This window comes from Gossypium hirsutum, chromosome A02 (genome assembly GCF_007990345.1).
Source record: "Gossypium hirsutum isolate 1008001.06 chromosome A02, Gossypium_hirsutum_v2.1, whole genome shotgun sequence".
NCBI classification, from domain to species: Eukaryota; Viridiplantae; Streptophyta; class Magnoliopsida; order Malvales; family Malvaceae; genus Gossypium; species Gossypium hirsutum.
The window spans coordinates 9,631,883-9,644,034 of NC_053425.1; the positions used below are offsets into that span (position 1 = coordinate 9,631,883).

General features: G+C 34.1%; 1 non-coding gene across 1 annotated transcript; it reads left to right on the top strand.

Moving 5' to 3' along the window:
- The first annotated feature begins 12,079 nt into the window (after nt 1-12,079).
- Nucleotides 12,080-12,152, top strand: TRNAV-UAC (transfer RNA valine (anticodon UAC)). Its single transcript has one exon. It is a non-coding gene; the product is annotated as a tRNA-Val (tRNA).

Consider the following 12,152-nt stretch of genomic DNA (forward strand, 5'->3'; position numbering starts at 1 on the left):
AGGCTTTAAGAGGACATGAAAGTGAACAACCACTGCAAATGATTTCTAATGTAAGGGTTTGTCGTGTAACTAAGAAGGTTCGACGGAAAGAAGAAGATTTTCCCTATAGAGGCACTCATTCGATGAAATTGATGAAATCGTTCAAGGATACTACTTGAGACCGTGGGATGACTCAAACATGGAGAAAGATGGTGACTTTAAATTGTTTAAGTGTGATATGCTTAAGGAGGTTGTCGATAGTATACCCTCCATTAAGTTTTCTAAAAGAGTCTATAACTTGATCAAAAAAATTATGGGGAAGATGGTTGTTTTTAAACTTTTTGTTTTACAGATTAGATTCAACGCACTTTGAAGAAAAAAATACGCTTGTATATAGAGAAATGCAGCACAAGCATAAACCAAATATATGAATTTCATTCCTCTTCCAAAGATGATTCATATAGATTGACTATGTAGTATTTATATAGGACTTGAACTGCTTTAACTACTTCTCAACAGAATAACTATTTTAACTAATCACCTTAACAACTATTTGTTTACTTAGTCCTTAATATTCACCCAACTGATCTACATCTATCATCTCCTACTGTGTAAGGTCTCAAGTTTGCTAACAACTTTAAGGTGTGTTCTGAACTTTGTAAAACATCCAACTGAAAGCGGTTTGGTAAGCACATCAGCCACCTAATCTTGAGCGGGAACAAGACCAACAATTAGCTTCCTAGTGGTCACCTTTTCACGAACAAAAAATAAGTCTAGCTCCACATGCTTGAATTTTGAATTGGGTTAGCAGACACAACTACTGTATTTGAGTTGTCACACCAAAGAACCGTCTTTCCTGAAAGCTGAACTCTTAATTCTCCTAACAGAGACTCTAGCCAAGTGACCTCTGCTGCAGCACGAGCGAGGCTTCTATATTCTGCTTCTGCTGAAGAACGAGAGACTACATGTTGCTTTTTTGAACCCCAAGATATAGGATTACCACCTAGGAAAATATAGAAGCCCGATGTTGAACGTCTGTCATCAGGATCATTTGCCCAACTAACATTGAAGTAACCAACAAGAGACAGATGAGAGGCAGCAATAAAATGAACTCCATGATCAATTGTTGCTTGGAGATACCTCAAAATACGCTTAACAGCTTTAAAATAAAGATCAAGGGGTTTATGCATGAATTGACAGACCTTATTGACAGAAAAAGCAATATCAGGCCTGGTAATCACGATGTATTGAAGAGCCCCTACGATGCTTCTATATTCTGACTGCTTTTCAACAGGACTCCCTGTATAAGCAGACAACAGACAGGGAGATATCATGGGAGTAGGAGTGCCTGTTGACTGTTTCATGTGACTTCGTTACAACAAGTCTTGAATGTACTTACGTTGACTAAGAAAGAGCCCCGAAGCTCAGTGTGTGACCTCGATGCCCAAAAAATAGCTCAATTTTCCCAGGTCTTTAAGAGAAAACCTCGAAATCTATAGATTCCAAAAAAGCATCAATACTTGACTGATGATTGCCTGTGATTATGATGTCATCGACATAGACTAGCATATATAGAAGAACTTCACCAGTTTGTTTAATAAAAAATGAGGCATTAGACTTTGATAACACAAAGCCATAATCAACAAGATAATCCCTTAACTTTTGAAACTGGGCCTGAGGTGCCTGTTTGAGGCTATACAACTCCTTCTTAAGCTTGCACACCAATGGTTGACCACCATTATGTTGTTCAAAACCTGGAGGCTGAAGCATATAAATCTTTTCATTTAGATTCCCGTTAAGAAAAACATTATTTATATCCACTTGCCTCAAATTTCAGCCAAACTTAACTGCAAGAGAAAGAACTACTCGGATTGTTGTAGGCTTAACAATCGAACTAAAAGTTTCATGGAAGTTAATACCTATTTCTTGAAGCTATCCTTTGACAACCAGCCTGCCTTTATAACGAGCCACTAAGCCATCTGCATGTCTTTTAATTTTGAACACCTATTTCCAACCAACTACCCTTCTGTTAGGAGGCAAAGACACAAGCTCCCATGTTTGATTATGCATGAGTGCATCATATTTTTGTTGAGCAGCTTTAGTCCACTCAAGACTCAAAAATGCCTCGTCAATCGTCAAAGGCTCATGTTCATCCAAGTTAGCAGCATACAACTTTGGTTTAAAAATACCACATTTTGATTATGTTTGTATGGGATGTGCATTGGACCCACCAGGTGCAATAGAAGATGTAAAAGTAACCCCAAGCTGATCCATAGGACCACAAGCCGAACTTGGATTAGAACTAGAGAGAGATGCCTCTTGTGACACCTCGAGAGAACCACCAAATTGACTATCAGGAGATGGATCAGCTAAAAAATCAGTTTGATCAATAGGTGAGGAGACCCAAGCATGAGGTGCATCATTAGCACCAGACAACGGGCTAGAAACTCTAGGACCAGATAACTGAACAGCTAAAATACCAGCAGCATTAGAAGTAGAATGAAGAGCAGTTACACTAGAATACCATTCTCTCAAAATTTTTTATAGCAAAGGAACACTTGGCTATTGATATAGCATTGATAAGCCAGTCTTTGTAGTCGGAGCATCTGTTTTGGAAAATAGATAGAAGGTTTCATCAAAAACCACGTGCCTGAACACAAAAATCTTGCCACCGTCATCCAGACATTTATAACCTTTATGATTAGGACTATAACCAAGATAGGTGCAAGCTCGAGATCGATACTGAAGTTTATGCTTATTATAAGGTCGAAGATATGGAAAACAACGACAACCGAAGACCTTAAGCAACATATAATTAGGTGGGGTATGATACAATCGTTCATGAGGGGATTGCCCTTTGAGAATAGATGTGGGTAGTCTATTGATCAAGTAGACAGCATGCAAAAATGCATGACTCCAAAGATGCATGGGCAAGGAAACTTGAGCAAGCAATGTGAGACCTGTCTCGACCAAATGTTTATGTTTCCTTTCAACGATTCCATTCTATTCAGAAGTGTGAGGGAAAGTCAACCTATGTTTGACACCAAGCTGAGAAAGGACAGTAGCCAGTGGTCTGTACTCACCACCCCACTCACTTTGTAGCATTTTAATTTTGCACCCAAATTGAACTTCTATAAACTTATAGAACTGAATAAACTTGGCAAGAACTTCAGCTTTTGACTTTAAAAGATATATCCAAGTATATCTACTATATGCATCTATAAAGGACAAATAATAAAGACAACCTTCAGAAGAAAAAGGAGTTACCCCACAAATCTGTCACAATAAGTTCAAAGGGTGAAAATATACAATCTGAGAGCTATTGAAAACCAATTTATGTGACTTTCTTAGCTAACAAGGAGCACACATCCTAGGCAGTGTGGATTTATTTAGAGAAATATTACAACTTTGAAGTACTTGATGAAGAACTTTTGTGCATGGGTAGCCAAACCTTTTGTGCCACAACTCGAACTCCGAATAGGAGCTACCTCGAGGACGAACCTCAGCAGTATGTGCACATTGAAAACTAGCACCAAAACCAGCAAAAACTCATTGCGGTGGTGATGTATCAAATCGGTAGAACCCTTTATAGATGTGACTCATCAGCAAAACTGTCCTTATCTTGATGTCCTTCAGAAAACAATGATAGGGATGAAACTCAAAAAACACTTGATTATCTCTTGCAAACTGAGCTACAGAAATCAAGTTTTTGTAGACATTTGGAACATGTAAAACATGTTTAAGATGTAATAAACTACTACCAGTAATGATCGAGGAAGTCCCTACATGAGCGATATGAATAGGAGCGCCATTGTCCATCAGAAGTTGACTCGTACTTGTATACTCAATAGGATGAGTAAGTGTCGAAACATCATTGGTAATGTTGTTTGTGGCACCTGAATCTGGGTATCAAAGTTGACCAGCATTATCTATGAAAGTTGCTGAAAAATGACAGCCTGGTTAACTACCACGTTCTTGAGAAAGAGGAGTTCGATTATGACATTGATGCATTGCATAACTTGAAGCAGACCTTTCTACCTGTCTTGAATCAAGAAGTTGATGATGATTCACAAGCATGGACTGTCATTTATCAGAAACACCTGCAAAACTCTCATCAAACCTATATTAACACTTTTGGATAGTATGGCCAATTTTACTACATAGTTGACATTGGGGGCGAGTATGAGAAAATCGACCCTCACGACTCCTACCATAATGGAAGCCTCTTTGTCGCTAAAAACCACCACCACGGTATTGTTGTTTATAATCATGATAACCAGAATTCTTTGATTATCCTGCATCCTCACGGGCTTATTTACTAGCCAAATTAGCTTAGATTGGAATGTTAAACCAAGAACACAACTTGCCGTGCTTCACAGTCTAGCAGCATTTCAGTTAACAGATCAAGGGAAAGACAAGTTGCTGAGGCTACCAATTGTAGGGACTCATATTCAACTGACAACCCTGCAAGAATGATGCTGACCTATTCTTGTTCTAATATTATGCTTCCTGCAGCAACCAACGTATCACTCATTGACTTAATCTTTTCCAAATAATCTTTAATGGACAAATGACCTTTCTTCTGGGAATACAACGCATGTCGTAGACTTGATATCTTGACAGTAAACTTGGTGGCGAACTTCTTTTCAATTATAGCCCATACATCAAAACTAGTACGAGCACTAGTAAGATGGATCAAGATCTCATCAGCAACAGTCGAAAGTAGCCAAGAAGCTAGTAGTTTGTCTTGTTGAACATGCAACACATAATCAGAATTCTTGACTAACTTCCCATCAGTATCAACAACGAACTGAGCAGGAACACTGGTAGTTCCTAAAACAAAATCTTGCAAACCATAACCTTCAAGAATCAACATGATTTGGTGCTTCCATAGAAGAAAATTGTTTTCACAAAGTTTAACGGTGTCATGTTTAGGAAAATGTTGAACCTTCTTTCCAACAACAGAAGTTACCGAAACAGGATCTGAGCAAGGAAAATTGACTTACTCTCCAACGCCATTTGAAGATTATGATGACTATCTGCAACAACTTCTGGTGCCATAATTCTCGGAGAAAGAAGAAACGGAAAAAAAAAAAGAAACCTTAGCTTGATACCATGTAAAAAAACGCAGCATAAGGATAAACCAAATATATGAATTTCATTCCTCTTCCAAAGATGATTCATAGAGACTGATCATGCAGTTTTTATACAAGACTTAAACTGCTTTAACTGCTTCTCAACAGAATAACTATTTTATTTAATCAACTTAACAACTATTTGTTTACTTAATCCTTAATATTGTACATCTAAAGGACATTGAGAATGATTATTATCTTGCTAAATTTCAAGATACAGAAGATTATACTAAGGTCTTAACGGAGGGACTATGGGCAGGTTCTTTCTTGATATTTTTGGGCCCTAGTTGAAACAATAAATCGGACATTTTTAAAATATATATAATGTAATACAATAAAATAAAATCATATACTAGTAATTTCACTAAAATAACATGTTTTATGACTTTAAATGAATAATATATTTTTCTAAAAAAAAACCATGTTTCATTCAATTTACTAATATGTCATCAACTACAAAAACACAAAAAAAATTATAAAAAATGGGTTCTACGAGCATTCTGAGATGCAAAATCATTAATGATAACATCAATATAAATGTTTTCCAAAAAATCCTTCTCAATTGATAAAATTATCAGACCGTTCAACCATTCTTGTGACATTGACGACTTCAAGATTCATTTCCTTATAGGCCCATTTTCAACTAAAACATCTCTTGTTTTGTTATCAAGATTAACCCAATTTCTAAGATCATAAATATCTAAAGAAGGAACTATTTGTTCTTCACCAATGTCAATATCAAGAGGAATTGTTTGTTCTTCATTAAGACCAAGATTTTCAATATTGGATATATTTGGCAAATCATTAGGCTCATTTGAATAATTAATTTCATCATTCTCATTAAAATTTGCATGCAAACTTTCATTTGATTTATCTAAATTTTCATTAAAAACTACTTTAAAAAAATTTACTAATAGCACATTGCTGTGATTTTTTTAACTCTTCAACATGGTTTCTCTTTTTCCTTTTTTCACTTCTAGATAAGTGTTTTTTAGGCAACATTATATATAAAAGATAAATCAGATACTCAAGTAACACAAGAAAATAAAACAATAGCACTTGATAGAAGAATTCCAAGTTGAATATTTGCTTTCACATTTGCTAATTCCAAAAGTCAAATCGAGTCTCTGGGATTCTGTAAATATAATTATAATAATCAATTACAAAAAGACATTGTAATTAACAATATCTAATTTTTTGTGATGAAAATGCAACTAAAAAATTAAATGAGTAACAAAAACAATTAAAATTTCAATCGCATAAAGTCATAAAGAAAGGGTATATAGTAGTACATTGTACTAGGGTTCATCAAAGAAGGAATTAGAGGGAGAAACTAAATATAAAGATGACTTTATTAGTTAAAACCCAAAAATGTCATCAAATTAAAAATGAAAAGATTACAAGAAAGAATAGGAAGGAGGGAGAATCTTAACGACAACAATGGTAAATCCAGCAAACCGCGGTTGGGAGGCTCTCAATCTCTCAAATATAAAGTATTACTTAAATCACATTTGGTCTTATTTAATTTGTGGAAATTTTCTCCCATTGCCATGGTTATGGGAAAATAAAGAAGGTTGAATACTAGTAACATTAATTTTTTTGGGAAAAATTGAAATTCTTTTTTAACTTAAATTGTAGAAGTTGGAGTTTGAGAATTAGAAGAGGTTTGGAGAAGCCAATGAGTTGAAGATAAAGTATTTATGACTAAGAATTGAAAGCCCCAGACATTTAATTTATTTATTTTAGTTTGAAGATATTTTTCCACATTAAAAACTGAAAAAATAAATTCTCTTGGGCTCCTTTTAACTTTGGGCAGCTGCATTTCAAAACAACCCTTGAAGTTGGCCCTGACTGTGGGTGATTTTTGGTCACTCCGTAACAATTCAACCATGGTCATCATTTTTTCTCCTCTTTTCAAGAGTATCCTCATCAATTGACAGTGTAGATTAGATTGTATGGTCTATTTGATGGTCTTTATAAAAGTTGTCTTTTGAGAGCAATGGGCAATGCCATTGTTCTTGCAGTCAAGATTGATTATAACACTAACGTTCAAACTGTTAGTGTTGACCAACATACAACTTTAATGTCAAAAGATTATGATTGATAGTCGTTTGTTTTGATGATGTTTGCTCGACTGCTCACAAGAATGTGAAAGTAGCTGTAGAAGTTGAGCAGATTTAGCTTGCAACAATCATCATTTTTGGTAGTTAATCATCAGGTGGAAAATGAAAATTTTGGTCCCTAGATGATTTCTCATTGATGATAAAGACGATCAACTGGTAATGGGAGTAAAAGAGGCTCTCGATTAATGCTGGGCCTAATGTAGGCAGGTGGATCAAACCGAAGATAAGGGCATTTCTTTAAATAACTGGCCCAATATATTTTTTAAATATTAATATTGAATTTTAGGCACACATCTTTTTAATATATATTTAATTTACTCATTTTCATGAAATAATTATAAAAAGTTTAATAAACTTAATTTGACGGTCAGAATATTCACTACCCTAAGTGTGACACCGGTTCGAATTGCATTAGTTATATTGTTGTTAGGGTTTTGCCCTACTCTTATTATTCAAAAAAAAATCCTTTATAGATAACATTATTATCATTATTTTATAAAAAGACACAATTAATATAAAAAAAATTAATTATATAGTACTTTACAATAATGCATATATGGTTTTCTATATTGATTAAATATTTTTAATTAAAAGATGAAAATGATTATAATTTTTTTAAAAAAAATTGTTCTTATACTTAATAAATTAATTAATAGTTTATACCATAAATGCTTCTACAAATAATCATTTACTAAATATGTACAATAATTAAAAAATTAATATAAGTACATCAAACCTGATTATTTTTTTCAAAGAAATATACATACTTCAACATGTTTTTAAATCTCATAACAATGAAAAAAATTCAGGACAAGCTTTTGACGTATTTCATTGAGATTTAAATCTCTTACAGAAAAAATCACGGCTTTTTAATTTTTTAAAAATCCATCTTTACATACTTTTATAAAAACAACATCGAGAATTTCATTATTTTCCCAATTACATATAGAATAAAAAATGGTTTATGTTTGATTTTTTTTTTCATATGTAGATTATTTGAGTTTATTGAAAAAAAATACACATCTATTTTTTTCGAAAACTTTCAAAACATTTATATAAATTGATTAAAGTTATGGTCTTTCATAATTTAGATGCTTCAATGGATTGAAGTACCCTCAGGTTAGAGAAGACCATTACTACTAATGAAAATCAAAGGATGAAATGGTGGTAAAATTAGTATAGAATTTACTATTTGAAAAGATGAAAGTTAAATATCTTTTTTGGTTTCTAAGGAGGTGAAAATTTTAACCTCTTTTTTTTTTCAACAACACAAAGATACACATTTTTTCAAATACAAGCTATAGAAAATGGGTTTAGTACCAATAAAAGCTCATTTTCGAAATAATTTACGAAAATGAGTTGTTTCTAAAAGTAATGACGGGTATGGATTGAAAACCGAAAAACGCATTAAGTGGACGCATTTTCACATCAACGCTTATTTTCTTGTGTCAGGCAAAAGCACGCTGACGTGGATCCGCTTTAGTAAAAAGCGCTTTTGGCCATGTAATCTCTAGTGGGTTATTTGCAAATTAGGGCCTAGGTTTAGAGTTTTGGGTTTGATTAAGGTTTAGGAAAATTTAAATTAGGGTATTATGTTTTTAATTATTCAAGGTTTTAGGGTTTAATTTCTTGAAAAGGCACTGGAAAAAATACATGTTGTTGCCCAGGATCAAAATGAGGGACCTTTAGTGTGTAAGACTAACGTGATAACCATTACACCACAACAACCTATTGATTTTAAAATTGGAATTTAATTGTAATTATGTTCAGATTTATTTAAGAAGTCACATGATAATGAATGAAAGAGGGTTAATATACTATTTGGTATCAACAAAAAATTAAACATTATATGTCATTTATCACTATATCAATAGCTATTTGATGAGATTGAGTTAGATTGGTTTAGGATTTTTGTAAACATATGGCACGATCTAATCTAAATGAAAGTGTAAATTAATATGTGGCAGCTTTTTAATCTCGTTTATGGAGTTAAAAAATTTTACCACAAATTTATTAAATAATTATCATAACATAACTATTTTATAAAACCTTTTCTTCACTTGAATAACCAAATTATTAAACCTCAAACATGCGAAATGCATTAATTTTGTTTTAAAAGGAACATGTCATTTTCCAATAACTTAGGTTGTGAAAGAGACATACTTCCGTTTGGTAGCATTATTCCCAAAGCAAGCAGCGAGTTATAAAGGTCAAAGATAGCGAGGCCATGTATGGTGCTGGAAGGTATTACAAGAAATTAATAAGGCTAAGGCGCGAGCCAACTCCATGCATGTAGTGTGTCACGATCGCGATAACCTATGGTTTTGGGTAACAGAGTTCGACAGACCGAACCAAGGTATTGTCAACGGACAATATTGTGTACACCTTAAAAATAGGACTTGCGACTGTTGGTCGTTTCATGCATTTCCGAAATCATTTACAAAAATCGATCGTTTCTTAAAATAATGACGAGTATGGACTGAAAACTCAAAAACACGTGGACACATTTTCAGGGGATATACCAGAAACATGCTTCCACGTCAACATTTTTTCCTTGTGTTAGGCAAAGCACGTTGACAAGGACGCCCTTTTGACCTTGTAATCCCCCAACAGTCACCTCCAATGATCGTTTAAAAATCTGACATTTAGACTTCCAACGTTCGGGAAAAAAAAGTATAAAAACTCCCTACAACCTATTTTTTTCACACCAAATTCCAAATTTCTCTAGAAAATTTCTCAAAACAATCTCTTAAAGCTATCTGAATATTTCATTTTAGTCTGAATTAGTATTATTCTTTTTATAATTTCTAAGAAATTTGATCGTGTTAGTAATGGTCCGACAATTAATTCGTCTCGGTGATAAACATATCTCCGTTGACCAAATGAAAATGGTAAGGGTTAATTTCATTTTTCTTAATATTATTTAAATTTTTTATTTAATTTTTATAATTTAATTTATAATTTTTTATAATAGTCGGTAGATCGAGTGTTGCAATATTTTATTCGTAATCTACATGGTCCTCCATCATCGTTGATTGAAAATTACTTAAGGGATTTGACACGTGGCTAATATAGGCTGGGGTGCAAGTTGGACCCAAAACTCATCAGCGCGTTTGTGGAGAGGTGGAGACCCGAGACGCACACATTCCATTTTCCATGTGGGGAGTGTATCATTTCTTTAGAGGACGTCCAATTACAGTTGGGGTTACTGGTGGATGGCTCCGTACTTATCGGGTCCTCTCAATCTGCTGATTGGGGAGCCATATGTTACGATCTTTTGGGTGCGATTTCGGTTATTATTTATAGAGGTCGGATCGATATGGGTTGGTTACGAGAGACATTCCTAGTACTGGGGGATGATTCGACTGAAGTATAAAGAGTATGATATGCTCGAGCATACATCCTTCAAATCATCGGAGGTTATCTGATGCTAGACAAGTCATGAAACCTTGTACATCTGAGGTGGCTGCTCAAACTTATCGATTTTAGAGCAGTTGACAAACTCAGTTGGGGGTCTACCGTGTTGCCAACATTGTACCGAGAGATGTGTCGAATGACGCAACCAAATAAAATCAAAATCGGAGGTCGCCTCTCATTGCTATAATCATGGGCTTGGTTTCACTTTCTATTTTTACATCCTTGAGTAGACCACTCGTATACATTCCCACTCGTAAAAAGGTAAACTTATATTAGATTTTACAATTGTTAAATAGATTTAATAAAATATTTTTACGTCATCGATTTTTGAATATTTTTTATAAATTTTTATATTATTTCATTTAATAAGTTAGAAGTTCTTTCAATGTAGATATGTTGCCATTGTATGACCTGGGTTCCTACACTACTCGTATAACTTCTGTTGGTTCATTCTTTCTCGGATATCCATATTATCACGTATTCTAGTCGAGAACGGGGGACATTTTGGTTTGCGACACAATTCTCTATTTAGTAACAACTTAAACGGAGCAAGCGATACAGATAGCCACTTATGTTCATCTGGGATTGGTGGGAATACGTGTCTCCATACGTTGTACATGTATTCTAATTTGTACACTTCGTCGACATAGCTCATGGGATCCAAACGAAGATTTTGACAAGTTACAATTACATAAGCGCATGGATAACGAAGTGCATCAATCCCCCCTACAGTCTTAAATCCTATTTCTGATGTTTACACAATATTGTCTGCCGATAATATCTTGGTTTGGTCTGTCAAACTCCGTCACCCGAAACTATAGGTTGTCACAATCGTGACACACTGCGTGCATGGAGTTGGTGCATGCCTTAGCCTTATTAATTTCTTGTAGTACCTTCGGCACCATACATGGCTTCCCTGTATTTGGCCTTTATAACTCGCTGCTCGCTTTGGGAATAGTGCCACCAAACGGAAGTATGTCTCCTTCACAACCGAGTTTATTGGGAAATGACGCGTTTCTTTTAAAACAAAATTGATGCATTCCACCAGGTTTGAGGTTTAATAATTTGGTTATTCAAGTGAAGAAAAGGTTTTATAAAATAGTTATGTTATGATAATGATTTAATAACTCCATAAACGAAATTAAAAAGCTGCAACATATTAATATATACTCTAACTTAGATTAGATAGTGCCATATGTTTACAAAAATCCTAAATCAATCTAACTCAATCTCTTCAAATAGCTATTGGTATAGTGATAAATGATTTGCAATGTTTAATTTTTTGTTGACTTCAAATACTAAATTAAATACTGAAGTTTAATTAAATACCAAATAGTGTATTAACCCTCTTTCATTCATTATCATGTGACTTCTTAAATAAATCTTAGCATAATTACAAATAAATTCCAGTCTTAAAATTAATAGGTTGTTGTGGTGTAGTGGTTATCACATTAGTCTTACACACTAAAGGTCCCCAATTCGATCCTGGGCAGCAACA